Here is a 17,097-nt window from a genome sequence, read left to right on the forward strand (position 1 = left end):
TGGTTTATTTATTTATTTATTTACATTTTTATATACCGAGGTTCTGGTAACAATGTTACTAATCACTTCGGTTTACATATAACATTAGGATGACTAAACATATGAGTCTTACATAGAACAGGCGAGAGAACTTGGACAAAATTGAAATTAAAAATAAGGCATAATAGGACAACAAATAATTAACAACAATCTTATGGACAGGCAATAAGAAAGAATCAAATTGAGTATCTAGTATTTGAAACTTGTCTATATGGATATGCAATTGGTTCTAGTATTATTGAATAAAGTAGTATGAAATGAACTTGTCCAGGAAGGGGGATATTGTAAATATTATGGTTAAACTATGCGTATATATGCCGCTATGCGCAGTTGTTTGCAAGTTATCCTCCCTGATTTTAATGGCCTCAAATTTTTACAGGACTTGCCCATGGGCAGTATTGTTTCCCTGTTCAAGTTATCCTTTTTAATGACGCAGGGGATCATGGACTGGCAGTGATTCCACTGCCTCCAGGCTATCCAACTACTGTACCTTTAAGGACTGACTCAGATGTTTCATTGTCCTGCTGGTAGAGGAAGGGGCCTGAGCCAAAGTTGATAGGGCACAAGCCCCTGATGCCCCCTCATAGCTATGTTTCTGGATAAACAGCCATATTTTACTAGTGTCTTAAATAGAAGCAAATCCAACACTGTGGAATGCCTTGGCAGAGAATTCCGTAAAAGAGGCTTTATGTCCTAGAAGGCCTGCTTCCTAGTGCAGTCCAGTTTCACCTCTGTTGGGAACTGGATTTGAAGGAAAGCTTTTAGTGATGACCTTAACATTGGAGATGGAGCATAACTCATCAGTGTCTCTTTCAGGTAGATAAAGCCTAAATTGTTTAAGGGTTAAAACTAGCATTAACAACTTAAATTGCATGCATCATATGGGCTCCTTCTGAATATTCTTCATCCACACATCCAGTACTAATCTGAAAAGAAAAGGACTCTGAACTGATCTTTGCTTTTCTCCCATTCCCACTTTTACAGCCTTTTCCCTCTATTTTAAAGATTGTCTAAAGCTTCTCATGTTAGAGAATTTGAAAAGTCTACTTCTGCTCCTTTTACAAATGGGAATTATACTTCTTGTCTTTTAAAGCCATGCTAGTTTGTCCTAACCACTACATTACATTCACATTATCTCTTGTTTAGACTTTTTTATTGGTGACATTTTAATTTCAGTCTTACTTTTACTTCTTCTCTCTCATATACTCATTTACATCTCACATACTCAGACTTACTACTTTCACCCAAACTGTTTTGTACACTTATGCGTCTCATCTTCCCAAACTCATCATGTACATCCATGGGATTATATACATGCAAGACAAAAATATTGAAGTGTTCTAATGTAGTTGTGTAGTATGTTAATATAAACAAGTATAACTCTTTTATGCTGACAGCTCATATCTGTAGGTAGCACTGCTATATATAGTCCTATAACTAACATACAAAATAGTGCTCAAACATATCAGTTACATGCTGCCTGCACGGTATACATCTCCACTTATTCTATTATTTCTACAATTACCTGCATATATATCAGAACAGAAACATGCTAGATATATGAATAAAATAAAACGTTTGTTTCCAAAACCAAAATGATCAAAGCATTTAAACATGTTTTCTGTGATAGCTTGTGCATGATAGGAATGGAGTGCATCTCTACTCATCTCTCCTTTTCAGCCGCTGCTGTCTTGCTCTTCTTCCAACCACAGCAGCATATCATTGTGTGACTGAGGAAAAAAAAAAACGGAATTGCACAAGATAGCAAATATTTATGGAAGGCACCTTCGGTTTCCCCTTACTAAAGGAGTGTGTACCATTAATCTGAGGAAGTTTAATAGGAAATGAGAGAGAGAGATTTGGGTTTTGCTCCCCCATGTGGAAACATGCAGATGGTATGTCCTGGCTATTTATCATCCCAAAGCACCTGCTGTCCTCTTGGATTTTTATTTAGACTTTCAAGCTGCTTCCTACCATGTAAATGTTTCCTCATTTATTGGATTTGGAGTAAGTGATTTTTCCCTTTCAGGAGCAGGCCTCTGCTGACTCATCTGCTCCAGCCTTTAAAGATTATTTTGGACTCTCTTAAGCCAATTTTTTAGTATTCCCTTTGAGAGCCTTGATACCACTTCACTGTGGTATCTACTGTGAAAGGTTAGATAATGTGTAAGGAAAGATTCTGGCAGTCTTTTGTTTCTCTTCTAGAAGATTTAAGCTGTGTGGTGACCTGATGCAGAGGAATTTTATTTTTGCATTAACTGACTTTTTTGCACTATCTCCACTGTTTGGAGGCAAGGAAGTTTTATTCCTACCTTCCTGTATTTGATTTTTCCCCTTTTTGGGTTATTTTTAATATTTTTTTCACTTGGAGCTTAAATCTCATGATACTTGGGAGTCAGCCTACCAAACCTTTGAGAAAAGGGAAGTCTCTCATCCAGAAAGATACAGAGGTGTTACAAATTCCATCTAAAGCAAGGGATCCCTATAAAGTGCACTATGAGGAGAAAGAAATAAGATACGATATAAAGGTAACAAGTACTTTGTAGCTATTGAGCGGTTTTACATAAGGGGTGAGAATTGCCCACCAGGGGCACACAGAATGAAATAGAGATGGACATCCTAAATTCTGTCTGCATGCTTCCAAATATAAACTTGGGTGATAAAGTATTCTCTTAGATGAAAATAAACCCAGATTTCTTAATGAAATCATTTTCTATCTAGCCTTTCGCTTCCATTTTTAAAGTATAGCTACTTTTTAGAAATATATTAATCTTGCTGGACTTTAATTGCCACTGCAACAATACCAAATAATTTTCAAATCACATATGAAAAAAAATAAATATTACATCATATATACGGTAGTCTTCATTTACTTTTTCTAAAAAGAACTTAAAATATATTCCATTTGATTTTAGTAGATACATTCTATTTGAATGTTAATACATTTCAAATTTGTCTAAGAAAGTGCTAAGTGAGAACTGTGATTTGAGAGCCTAAGGGGTAGATTTTATAAATGTACGCCCGCGCGTACTTTTGTTCGCGCACCAGGTGCAAACAAAAGTACGCCAGATTTTATAAGATATGCACGTAGCCACGCGTATCTTATAAAATCCGGGGTCGGCGCGTGTAAGGGGGTGCACATTTGTGCACCTTGCGCGCGCCGAGCCCTGCGCACGCTGCCCGTTCCTCCGAGGCAGCTCCGAAATCGGAGCGGCCTCAGAGGAACTTTCCTTCGGCCTCCCCTCACCTTCCCCTCCCTTCCCCTACCTAACACCCCCCCCCCCCAGCTCTATCTACACGCCCCCTACCTTTTTTCATGAAAGTTTCGCCTGCACCGATCTGCCACCGATGCGCGATTCCCCGGCTCTGGAGTGATTTTGGAGGCCTCGGCCACGCCCCCGAAACACCCCTGGGCCGGCACTATGACCCTGACACACCCCCCGGAATGCCCCCGAATGTCGCGCTGCCCCCCCGACATGCCCCCCCCAGCAAAGCCCCGGGACGTACGCGCGTATAACTTTTAAAAGGGTTGCGCGCATAACTTACGCGCGCAACCCTTTTAAAATCTACCTCTAAAAGAATAAGGAAAAATAAGTATCTTTTCTTTTTATTGTTAAAGTTTCTCTGCTGCAAACTTTTATTCTTTGTCACAAAATTCAAGGGAAATGAAGTAAGAAACTGGGTCAAGTATAAAGGAGGACTGTTGGACTAATATAAGAGTAGAAGGGTTAGCAGGCTTGAGAAAAGACTTTTGCCAACCAAAGTGAACAATGAGTATTGCTTGTCACTTCTGTTTTCCTTGCTAACCACAAGTTTCCTTTGCTCTTACATCTCAAAATAGTATCTGCAGAAACAGGCACGAGGGTGAGAGCAGGGCAAGGGTAAAAAGTTGGCAAGGGTAAAAAGTTAACATTTTTCAAAGTTCAGGTTCTCCAGGTATATCTAGATATTCACCTTCACACAAATGATTTGCTGTCTAAATATATATTAAAATCACCAATTATTGCAATTCTATATGATTGCTATAGCAAAGAAGTAAAAAAAAAATATCTAAAATTAAAGAAGGATCTTTACTAATCACTTCTGGGGTGCAATTAAACAATGCAAGTGTCCAACTGGAAAACTTTACAACCAAAATTTCACAATACCCTCCCAGGTAGCTATGGGTGTCAGCTAGGTTAATCGACAGCATATAAAATATCAGTATCCTCCACCCCTTTTAGAATGCTGTACATGTTGATGAAAAGCATATCTGGAAGGGCATAGCCAAGTATAAAAAGAGGTATCTGGAGAGGATAACCATTTTTCAAAGAAACATAGAATATCCAGATCTTCCCTGTTTAGGAGAGCAGAGTCAACATCTTCCTTTTTTCTCAAAGGATGAATATTATGTACTACAAACAGCTTGAGATCATTACAGCTATGAGAATTAAGGGGCGGATTTTCAGACTCCGCGAATAGGCCTACTTTTGTTTGCGCTCCAGGCGCAAACAAAAGTACGCTGGATTTTAGTAGATACGCGCGGAGCCGCGCGTATCTGCTAAAAACCTGGATCGGCGCGCGCAAGGCTATTGATTTTGTATAGCCGGCGCGCGCCGAGCCGCGCAGCCTACCCCCGTTCCCTCCAAGGCCACTCCGAAATCGGAGCGGCCTTGGAGGGAATCCTCTAACGCCCTCCCCTCACCTTCCCCTCCCTTCCTCTACCTAACCCACCCGCCCGGCCCTGTCTACACCCCCCCTTACCTTTCTCCGGGGATTTACGCCTCCCGGAGGGAGAAGTAAATCCCCGCGTGCGAGCGGGCCTCCGCGCCGGGCCGCAACCTGGGGGCGGGTTCGGAGGGCGCAGCCACGCCCCCGGACCGCCCCGGGCCGTAGCTACGCCCCGTACCCGCCCCCAAAACGCTGCCGACACGCCCCCGAAACGCCGCGACGACCGGCCCCGCCTCCGACACGCCCCCGACACGCCCCCCTCGGAGAACCCCGGGACTTATGCGAGTCCCGGGGCTCTGCCCGTGCCAGTAGGCCTATGTAAAATAGGCTCACCGGCGCGCAGGGCTCTGAAAATCCGCCCCCTAAGAGAAAAAGAAATTGAGGGAAGGAAATTTAGCACTTTTACTCTAACGAGGTGGATTTGAAATGGAGTTTCGAATTATTGTACCTCCCATAGCTTTTAATGGTCAGAATGGAATTGCAATCCATAATAATAAAAGTACTACCTACCACAAAGGAGATAAGCAGCAGTCCAAGAAACAAATTAAATTAAATGCTTCAACTATCCCATTGATGGTCCTGACAAAGGGACGGCAATGGGACACTGCTCTTTGCCGTGGCCCTTTACTGGCAGCCCGCCAGCAACAGGATTCTTTTAAAAGGATGAATGGCTGCACAGTGTTGACGACATTGTTGCGGGGAAGGTGGGACTGGTAGAGCCCCAGGAAGCATCAGTGACTAATGGCCTTCAGGCTCAGGTAGGGCTGTGCAAGAGAGAGTGCATTAGTGTGAGGCAGCTGTCACTAAGTTCTCCCACCAGTAGTAGGGTTCTTTTAAAAGGAGAATTAAGATTTATTATATTGTTATTTTTATCCTTTTTGTTTTATGTATTCCTTGTTTGCTTGTAATTGCTTTAGCATAGTAATGACAGTAGACAATATCCAATGGCACATTTAGACTTCCCTACAAGTTGTTCATGATAGTAACTGCCACTCCCTGCAAGTTACCCCCCTTGCCTTCTGTTAAGGGAAATTGTGCCATTTTTTTATTTTTAACTTTGTTTTAACTGCTTGAGTTTTGTGGATAAAAGTGGGTTATACATATGAGTATAAATATATATATATATTATACTCCTTTCAGTTAGGTATGTGCAAACGTTAGAAAGAAACTTTACAACTAAAATAAGAATCTGAAACAAGGAGACTAATTCCTTGGAGGTATTTAAGAAATTGATTCCAAGGTCAGGTCTTCTGCTGCCTGTGCTGTAGATGCAATGTTCACAGCTCCTTGGGAGGAGGGAGTCTATTATCAAGGCAGTAGCAACTCCTAGTTAGGGCCCATGATTACAGGATTCTGAAGGAGCCTTTGTGCATGGCTAAGGACTGATGCTGTAATGGCTAGGTTTGATGAGTTGGGATGGGATACAAAATAGTAGAAATAATTCCTGGATAGTGGTAAAAGAAGATTCATGACACTGAATGCCAGTTTCTTTTTGAATTGGAAGTCATAAAGGAGCAGGAGGAAACTGCTGGTTGTGAAAAAATAGGTTTACAAAAAATTAGTATAAGAAAAATATTCAAGTGAAATAATTTTAAGGAGTCTGGTGTCTAACAGCATCAATTGTTACAAAGAATAAAGAGGGTAGAACCGGATGAATCTGTCTTTCTGTCTACATACTTCAGTCATCTCTCTTGCTCAACCAGAATATTCAGTGTCACTAGTGGGCAATATTATATCAATGTCATTTCCATATTCAGTTTAGTACTACAGTGACTGATAACACAAAAAAGCTTTGTAGTTCATAACACTATAATTAAACTAGAGTAGTTGAATTTGATACCCATAGGGGCGGATTTTCAGAGCCCTGCTCTCCTAAATCCGCCCAAAACCGGGCGGATTTAGGCGAGCAGGGCCCTGCGCGCCGGTGAGCCTATTTTACATAGGCCTACCGGCGCGCGCAGAGCCCCGGGACTCGCGTAAGTCCCGGGGTTCTCCGAGGGGGGCGTGTCGGGGGCGGGCCCGGTCGTCGCGGCATTTCGGGGGCGTGTCGGCAGCGTTTTGGGGGCGGGTACGGGGGCGTGGCTATGGCCCGGGGCGGTCCGGGGGCGTGACCGCGCCCTCCGTACCCGCCCCCAGGTCGCAGCCCGGCGCGCAGGAGGCCCGCTCGCGCGCGGGGATTTACTTCTCCCTCTGGGAGGCGTAAATCCCCGGAGAAAGGTAAGGGGGGGGTGTAGACAGGGCCGGGCGGGTGGGTTAGGTAGAGGAAGGGAGGGGAAGGTGAGGGGAGGGCGTTAGAGGATTCCCTCCAAGGCCGCTCCGATTTCGGAGCGGCCTTGGAGGGAACGGGGGTAGGCTGCGCGGCTCGGCGCGCGCCGGCTATACAAAATCGATAGCCTTGCGCGCGCCGATCCAGGTTTTTAGCAGATACGCGCGGCTCCGCGCGTATCTACTAAAATCCAGCGTACTTTTGTTTGCGCCTGGAACGCAAACAAAAGTAGGCCTATTCGCGGAGTCTGAAAATCCGCCCCATAATTTGTAATGTGTAGGATAGATTGAAAAGTGGGCTTTGCAGACAGAGCAAGCAATGCTTTTATATAAATCAGCTATCACATTACCTGACAGAAATACAAGAAATGAGAAGTTTCATATTATTCATGGCCTTTATAACATCATTGATGCTAGAAATACTCTCGCTGCCATAAAAGTAAAAGGCCAATAACCTGTAAGCACTTTATCTTGCTTTCCATGAACTGAAAATATGTATTAGATGCATACAATAATAAAAAGTAAAGTAGATGGAATTTCAATGCATATATAGTGAAGTGCGATTTGATCTATTTAATTTAAAGTAGCCACTTTTGTAGGACAATTTTGTGGGTATGGTTTGCAGAGGAGGACTAAGGTAGAAACTGGCTGAGAGAGAAAAAGAGGTAAGGATGTAATAGGACAGATGAGTAGTTGTAAATATATGCCAATCTGAGAAAGAAGTGTGATAAGTGAAGTGCCTCAAGACTCTGTTCTGGGACTGGTTCTGTGCAATATCTTTCTGAACGATATTGCACAAAGATTAAAAGGAAAAGCTTGTCCTTTTGAAGTTGTCAGTAAGATCTGCAGCAGAGTATAGACACTCCTGAAGTAGAAAAAAAGGAAAAGTGATCTGAGAGAGGTTGAGGTGTGGTTGAAGGTTTGAAAGCTGGGAATCATACCAAGAAGTGCAGTGTCATGCACTTAGGGTGCAGAAATCCACTGGAACTGTACGTGATGGGGCTGAAAGTCTGATATGCACAAACAGAGAGAGAGAGACCTTGGAGTAATTATGGCAGAAAAAAGACCAAAATGATCCATCTAGTCTGCCCAGCAAGCTTCCCAAGGTAGTAATTGCCGCTCCGTGCAGGTTACCCCCATGTTTCTCTTAAGGGTAGTAACTGCCGGTCCATGCAGGTTACCCCCATGTTCCTCTTAAGGGTAGTAACTGCCTCTCCGTGCCGGTTTAGCTTTTTTATTTATTCCCATCCTCTAGCCTTTTTGGGGATCCAGTGTTTATCCCATGTCCCTTTGAAATCCATCCTTCCAGAGGAATGCCCCACCACCCTCTCAGTGAAGAAATATTTCCTGACATTGGTTCTATGTCTTCCTCCCTGGAGTTTCAAATTGTGACCCCTAGTTCTACTAAATTTTTTCTAATGGAAAAGGTTTGTTGACGTCCATGGATCATTAAAAGCTTTCATGTATCTGAAGGTCTGTATCGTATCACCCCTGCTCCTCCTCTCCTCCAGGGTATACATAATCAGGTTCTTCATCCTCTCCTCATAAGTCATTCGATGGAGACCACCCACCATTTTGGTCGCCCTTCTCTGAACTGCCTCCATTCTGTCTCTGTCTCCTTTGAGATATGGTCTCCAGAACTGAACACAGTACTCCAGGTGAGGCCTCACCAAGGACCTGTACAAGGGGATTATCACTTCCCTTTTCTTACTCGATATTCCTCTCTCTATGCAGCCCAGCATTCTTCTGGCTTTGACTATTGCTGTATCACACTGCTTCATTGACTTCAGGTCATTAGACGCTATCATCCCAAGGTCTCTCTCCTGCTCCATGCACATTAGCACTTCACCCCCCAATGCATATAGTTCTTTTGGATTACCACGCTCCAGATGCATGACTCTGCATTTCCTGGCATTGAATCCCAGCTGCCATAATTTCGACCCCTCTTCCAGCTTCCTTAAATCCTGTCTCATTCTCTGTACTCCTTTCGGCATGTCCACACTGTTGTAGATCTTAGTATCATCTGCAAACAGACAAACTTTACCTTCTAACCCTTCCACAATGTCACTCATGAAGATGAACAGGACTGGTCCCAACACCGATCCTTGTGGCACTCCACTTAACATCATTCTCTCTTCAGAGTAGGTTCCATTTAACATCACCAGTTGTCTTCTATCCATCAAAAAGTTTGTAATCCACACCATCACCTTGGAGCTGACTCCTAAGCTTCTCATTTTGTTGATGAGTCTTCCGTGTGGGACCTTGTCAAAAGCTTTACTAAAATCCAAGTAAATTGACTCTGGGTGCCGTGACTTCTGTTCTCATTCCCTTTGCCCTCCCCTCCCATTTTCCCCATCCCACAAATGACTGCACACGTTACACAGTAATTTGGAATTAAGCAATCACAGCTTTTATTAACTTATTAACAAATAATATGAAATCAACAGCATAAACAACTTCACCCCACCCGGGCCAATCCTTTCCGGTTCCACCACTTTTCCAGGACCACGCCCCTGCGCTGCCCGCCACAATTCTAGCAAGGCAACATCACTTCCGACCCCCTACCGCGTTTTCCAGCAAGGGGGCCCTGCCTTCAGATGTGGTCCCCACCCCTCCAACAACATGCCTTTTGTCAGCCCCATGGCTGACCTAGGTCCGATAAGTACCCGCCACCAGTACCAAGCAGTGCTTACATTTGCCTGGTGCCACCCCAACACCCGCCCCAGCTGTGGCCCTTTCATACCTATGTGTAATTTCTCTCGATTGCCTCCTGTATGTCATTATTGAACAGGTCATATCCAATATCTGACCTTCTCTCCAATCATGTTGTCCTAGGAAGGAGTACAATCTCCCGTATCCCCTGCAATAAGCATCCCATGTAGTGGGAGCCACAGATCGCCATAACAGATCTACCGTGGACGTAGACCAATTGTCCATAAATGCTCTGGTACTGGAGTTGCCACCTCTTCGGCGTCGGGTACCTGTTTGCGGAAAAAAGACCATTTAGCACGAGATAGGGAATCTGCCACCCCATTGCAAGCCCCTGAAACATGACACGCTTTCACAGTGGTATTAATACGCAAACTACTCAGCACCACATGCCGGAACAGGTCCGCCACCCAGGGATATTTTGCCAACTGCCTGTTTATTACACAAACCATGGCTTGGTTGTAACACCAGAAGATAATATGCTTATCTCACAAACGTCCCCCCCCCCATATTACAAGCACCACCCAAATGGGGAAAAGCTCCAGGAACATTATATTTGTCGTTATTCCTTCATGAACCTAGGATGCCGGCCATGATGTGGCCGACTATGCACCCTGACGACATATGTTGAACTCCCAACATCCTGAAGCATCCGTATAGATTTCCAAGTCTCGGCTTGACATAGGGTGCTCCTGCCATACGGATCTGCCATTGTAGTTGCTAAGGAAGGAGGCCCATCTAGCGAGATCAACCCGTATGGGCTTTGATATTCTGATGAAATGATGTGGATGGCACACCCCTGCTGTAGCGGCTGCTAGCCTGTTCAGGAAATCTCTTCCCATCAGGATTACCCGATAAGCAAAGTTAAATGCTCCCAACATTGCCTGTACCTCCCGCAGTGTCAGCTTCTTAACTCGCAAAGCATTGTCCAGTAAGTCCCGCAGTTTTTGAAGTTTGTCAACTGGAAGCCTGGATATCATTCTTTGGAATCCAATTCGATGCCGAGGAAAACATGGTGGTAGTTGGCCCCTCCATTTTTTCCCATGCCAATGGAACTCCGAAATCCTCAGCCGCCACCTGAAAAGTGTGTGTAACAGACGTACTGCCGCCTCTGTTCTTGCCGGGCCAACAAAAAGGAAATTGACCAAGTAGTGAATTATATTGTCTGAGCAGGCCCTTTTTGCCATCACCCAGTGTAAGAAGGAACTAAAAGCCTCAAAATATGCGTAGGACACGGAGCACCCCATGGGCATGCACTTATCGAAGTAAAATTGCCACGGAATTTAAATCCTAACAGCGGGAAGCTGGATGGATGCACCGGTAGCAAGCAAAATGTCAACTCGATGTCCGTTTTTGCCATTACTGCCAACTTTCTGCACCTCCGCAGAAGGGTTATCGCACTGTCAAATGAGGCATATTGTACCAAGAATTCTTCCTCTGGCAGGTGGTCATTAACCGAGAGCCCAGGTTTGAATGATAAGTTCTGAATGAGTCTGTACTTTCCTAGCTCCTTCTTCTGTACCACCACCAAGGGGGAGATAACACCATGTTTTGAAATGGGGGTGACGTGAAAGGACCTGCCATTCTGTCCAATGCCAGCTCGATGTTCAATTTGTTTTGTACTCTTTCTGGATGTCATGTCATCAATGCTGTCCCCCTGATCGGGTTCTTGATCCCCTTCCCATGATTCGATGGATTTTATTCACTGCGCCGCTGTGTTCAGGACCTCTTGTTCCCCTTCCTGTGTCCAAAGCTCTTCCTCCTTTTGTGGATCTCTCCGCCTCGTTGTGCCAACTGTGGTGTCGATGGGCCCCAGCTTCTTTTCTTGTGCAGGGAGATTTTTTATTTTAAACTAGCAATAATCACACCTCAGTTTTTTCTCACTGACTATGATATTGCCACTATGCAAAGGGTCTATCCCCTCTACCTTTGTGAGGTCCCTTCTTTCTGCGTTGGTGGGGGGAGGGTCCCAGGGTCCGCTGCAACCACCCGGTTGGTGCCGTGGTCGCAGCTGGCTTCTTCACCCATTTCTGTCCCCGGATCGGACCTTCCTGCCGCACGGGCCCAGATATTTTGTTTTCTCCCCCTTCTATCATTTTTTTGTGGCTCCCTGACTGCCACATTCATTTTGCCATGTTTCGCTGACTCCTGCACCACAGCCGAACCTCAAACGTTGATTCCCGAAAAGAGGCGCGGCCCTCCCTTAAATCCTGGAGCTGATGTCATCAAGGCCGGCCGGCCGTGGCCATTTCTGACATCGCCCGCCCCCCCCCCCGGCACCGCCTCCTAAAGGAGAGCCAATGGTGCCGACATCATCGGGGGGCACCGGCTCACCCCGATGATGATGTCAGCCGAGCCACTCGTGGCTGCTGAGGCTTTGTTTCTTCACCCACGGCCCCAGGTAAGTCATGGGCTCCTTATATTTGCGTCGGGCCCACAGATTACATCGAGCACTCTTCCCTGATCCAGTTCTCCAGTCACCCCATCAAAGAAATCAGTTAGATTCGTCTGACAGGACCTTCCCCTGGTGAATCCATGCTGCTTCTGATCGAGCAACCCACTGGATTGTAGATAGTTCACTATCCTTTCTTTTAGCAGAGTCTCATTAATTTTCCCACCACCGAAGTGATGCTAACTGGCCTGTAGTTTCCAGCCTCTTCTCTGCTCCCACTCTTGTGAAGCGGGTCCATCACCACTCTTCTCCAGTCACTAGGCACTACACCCTTTTCCAAAGATCTATTGAACAGGTCACACAGTGGACCCGCCAGCACATCTACGTTCCCTCAGTATTCTGGGGGTGAACCTCATCAGGCCCCATGGCTTTGTCCACTTTCAGTTTTCTTAGCTCTTCCCATACATTCTCTTCCATAAATGGAGTTTCGTCTACTCCACCCTTTTCTACAGTCTTGATAACATGTGACTGTCTTTCTCCAGGGTCTTCTTTTGTGAACACTGAACAGAAGTATTTAATATTTCTGCTAATTCATCATCTCTTTCCACCCACTGATCCTTAACCCCTTTCAATTTCACTATACCACTATGTACCTTTCTCTGATATATCTGAAAAATGTTTTGTCACCTCACTTTATCTCCTTGGCAATCCTTTACTCTGCCTGACTTTTTGCTTTCTTGATTACTTTTTTCATCTCCCTCAGTTTCACCAGATAATTCTTCCTGTGTTCCACTTTTTGGGATTCTTTATATTTCTTAAAAGCTGCTTTTTTGCTTTTATTACATCAGTCACTTCCTTTGTGAACCAGATTGGATTCTTATTTCTCTTACTTTTGTTTACTTTTCTAACATACAAATTTGTTGCTTTTGTAATTGCTTCTTTTAGTTTGGCCCACTGTTGTTCGACCTCTCCCATTTTCTCCCAGTCTTCAAGTTCTGTCTCCAGATATTTCCCCATTTCGACAGTCTGGTTTTTTTGAAGTTCAAAACTCGGGTCTTTGTGACATTTCTCTGGATCCTATTTGCAATATCAAACTATACTGTTTGATGATCACTGGTGCTGAGGGTGTCTGTCCTGAAGGCAATGAAGCAATGTAACAAGGTGGTGGCTAAGGCCTGAGGAATGCTGGGCTTCATATAAAGAGGCATAACCAGTAGGAAAAAGGACATGATAAATGCCCCTGTACAGGTTGTTGGTGATGCTTCATCTGGAGTACTGTGTTCAGTTCTGGAATCCATAGAGACAGGATGGAAGCCATCCAGAGAAGGATGATAAAATAGTGTTGGGTTTGCATCAAAAGTTATGAGATGAGATTGAAGGACCTATGACCTAAATGTGTATACACTGGAGGGGAGAAAGGAGGGGGGGGGGGGGGATACCATGCAGACTTTTACAAATCTGAAAGGTATTAATAATGCCCAGGAATCAAACCTTTTTTGATGGAAACAAACTGTAATTCAAGGGTTCATATTATGTTGCTCTAAGGGGATAGAGTAAGGATGGATGTCAGAAAGTAATTTTTCTGTGCATGGAATGCCCTTCCAGAAGACGTGAGGACAAAGGTAGAATTCAAAAAGGCATGCGATAAACAAAGAGGATCCCAGTGGCCAAAGGACAAAGATGAAGAGAAAGGTAACCCATGTTCATTGGGTTATTAGCTTACTGAGCAGAAAGGATGGACCACTTGGGTCTTTTTCTGATGACATTTACTGTGTTAGTATATAATCTTTCCAAGCAGGATGATTTCTCATGCAAAAAAACAAAGCTGACAATTGCACCAACATCAATCAAATCGAAAAACATTGTCATTAGCCACCTGTTTGTTTTGTGTTTGCATGTAGTCATACATAATAAGTAATCCAAGCATTCCACCTTCCCTTTCCTTTTGTTATATTGCATAATAAGTAAGTCTTTACTTCCAAATTACTCTCATGTCAGAGTGCATTGTTGATAGCAATATTAATTTTTAATTTTTTCTGGATACATATGTAACTAAGATGAGATTTCTATCATAAACAAAGATGGATGATAATTTCTCTCATTTGAGATTTTCTAATAAGTCTGTGCTGGTGAAAGGATATGATCCTGATTTGTACCAGGGCTAAACAAGTTTTTATACCACATGACTACCTGTTTATGCTGTTCTTCTCCAGTTTGTTTGCCCAAGTAGAGATATCCCCATTCAAGGAGTATGCTGTTGCCATATCTTAGCACCACAAAATTTTGATGCCTTGTTTTAAGGGTTTGCTGGGCATATAGGGCTCAATATTCAGAATAAAATATCTAAGTAAGTTAACCAGATAAGACATTACAAGGGATATTCAGCGGCATTGCTATGCCGCTGAATATCCTCAATGAAATTGCTTATTAGCCAGATAAGCCCTATCCAGCTAACTTTACACCTGCTGTTGAGCAGGTCTAACTCATCTGGCTAACGTAACTGATAAGTTGTGGCTGCCGAATGGAACAGGACAAGTCGCTATTTGTCTGGCTAAGTATTGCTGAATTTCAGCCTTATACTGTCTAATGGGAGAGTGACCTGTGAAAGCTACCTACTGCTTGTCCATAATGTGGTACATTCTTGGCACATACCATTTTCAAAGTTTCTCCACAAACAGTGTGAACATATTTCAGAAGGCAGCAAACATGCCTACAGTGCTCCTTTCTTCCCGCATAGCTTTATCCAAGCACATGTGCACTTCATTTTGTTGCAATATTTTCAGACTCATCGTGACATGAAAACAAGGATGTCCTGTGCATAGAGCACACAACTTTTCAGGGTATTCTGGTCTCCATGGAACAAGCCACTCAAAATCAGGAGGCCTATGCATGCCTCGGTTCAGTATCATCCAGTTGCTTTCATGTTTTTTTTTTGTTACCAGAATGACTTTTTCTACTCCCTGAACTTACACTCTGCCTCCCTGTTTGCTTTTCTCACAGTTATTGACAAAATATTGTCAGATGTAAATAGGGTAAAAGTTTCTGAAATATTGTCCCTCTGACTTGTTTGTGGTGTTCCATTTCATTCAGGCCCAATGTCTTTGTTTGCCAATTTGTTACACACCTGCTATGGAGCTTTTTGCCACAAAGTGCCATTTCTGCTTTTTATGCTGGCAGTATTCAGGATTTTCTCTGGCTGTGATTCCCTGCACTGTGAAGCCCTAGGTCTGCGTCTACCACTTTGGCCACAGGATGCTTCTCTTTTTGAGATCTTGGCTTTTGGCACTACCAACTCCTCCCCCTCATTGCCGGATGAACTTTCATGGAAAATGCGATCTTCAAGCTCAGAGCAGTTATCACCCCTTGGAAGAAAGTCTGGCTCATCATCATTGGGTTATCTCTATGATGAATTGCTGCAAGGCTCTGAATAAATGAAGATAAAAAATAAATAAATAAACCTCTCAGTCATTACAGAGAGAGAATCTAGCCGTACCTCAAGTAATCCCACATTTTTTTCCCAAACATTTTCCTCTCTCTTCCCCCTGAGTATATCATTTTTTTCCAGTATTTCTAACTCAACCAACTGTTTCTTCCATTGATGTATACCTAGAGCCCTCTTCCAAAATAGGGTGATAGTGTGCATAGCTAAATGTATGTATCTGATTAAACTGGTAAAGGTACTCAACAATAGTACCTGTGCTGCAAAAATATGATTTTTAATACCCTCAAAGAACCTTTAATTACCTGGAAAATAAACAGCTAAATTTACAATTTATAAATACCTAAAATCAGAAGCCCTAAACATAATCCACTTCAAGCCATGGCAGTGAAAGAATCAGTAGTTCTTATTGATGAGGTAGTCTGTTGACGTTGATTGCTAATGGCATTCTCATGCCTATAGGCTCACAATGTTTTATAACAGTTATGGTGGGATTGGGGAAGATGAGAGATCAGCCACAAAAGGCCAATATTGGTTGCAGTGGGGTGGTGGAGTAGAGCTTTGAACTGGTAGGCCTGTTGCTTGTATGTTTTTCTATTAAAGGCATTATTTCTTAACTGGCTATATTCTTTGAATATAGCCAGTTAAGGTTAAAATAATCCAAGTACATGTGCCTGGATAACTTCGAAATCTATCTGGTGATATAGAAACATAGCTGATTAAAAGGTAGATTTTAAAAGGGCCGTGCGTGCCCATAAATGTGCATATCTTGTCGCGCACAAAAATATGTGCTTTTTTATAACCTACGTGCATTGGTTATAAAATACTCTCCATGTGCGCATATCTGGAGTTGTACGTACATACATAGATGTGCCTTAGGGCTCAGTCTGATCCTCTTCTACATGGACTGTTGTAAGGGGCACTTTGATTCAGAGTGACTTTTTGGGAGGTGGGTTGGGATCAGGGTGGCGGTGTTATAGACACATTCAGAGGTATCTATTGTAAAATTTACCTTAATTAAAGAATTTTTGACATATGTGATGGAAAGGAGTTGATTTCTACAATGTAGCTAGCAAACGCTGCAGTTTACAAATCAACTCCTCTTGTTAGAATTGTCATCACTTATAAGGTCTAAAATTCTTTAAAGTCAATTTTACAATGGATACCTCTTGAATGTGTGCATAAAAGTATACACATGCATTTTGTATGCACAGACTTTGATTCTAAGCATAGGATTGTAGTGGATGTTGAACAAACCCTGTCACATTGGTACCCACCCCCTCTATTAAATAAATAAATATATAAATAAATAAATCGTCATCTCGGGAACGGGAAACATGTTTGATTGGAATACTTGGTGTTATTCACACTAACCCTTTCATGGCAAAATCCAGTCAAGTGAGGGTACAGCTGTACTCCCTACAGGAGTCCATTTGGACCCTATTGGTTCTTGAAGTGCAGAGGCCAACCATTTGTAGTAAAAGCACAATGTTTTACAAACAAATCCAAACAATTTTACCTTTTAGGACTCTAAGTGGTCCAT

General features: G+C 43.4%; 1 protein-coding gene across 1 annotated transcript in view; it reads left to right on the forward strand.

Moving 5' to 3' along the window:
- Positions 1-17,097, forward strand: part of ADCY2 (adenylate cyclase 2) — a 1,371,519-nt gene that overhangs the window by 812,984 nt on the left and 541,438 nt on the right. The gene's annotated exons all lie outside the window — the stretch shown is intronic.

Source organism: Rhinatrema bivittatum, chromosome 2, assembly GCF_901001135.1.
Source record: "Rhinatrema bivittatum chromosome 2, aRhiBiv1.1, whole genome shotgun sequence".
Lineage (NCBI taxonomy): Eukaryota > Metazoa > Chordata > Amphibia > Gymnophiona > Rhinatrematidae > Rhinatrema > Rhinatrema bivittatum.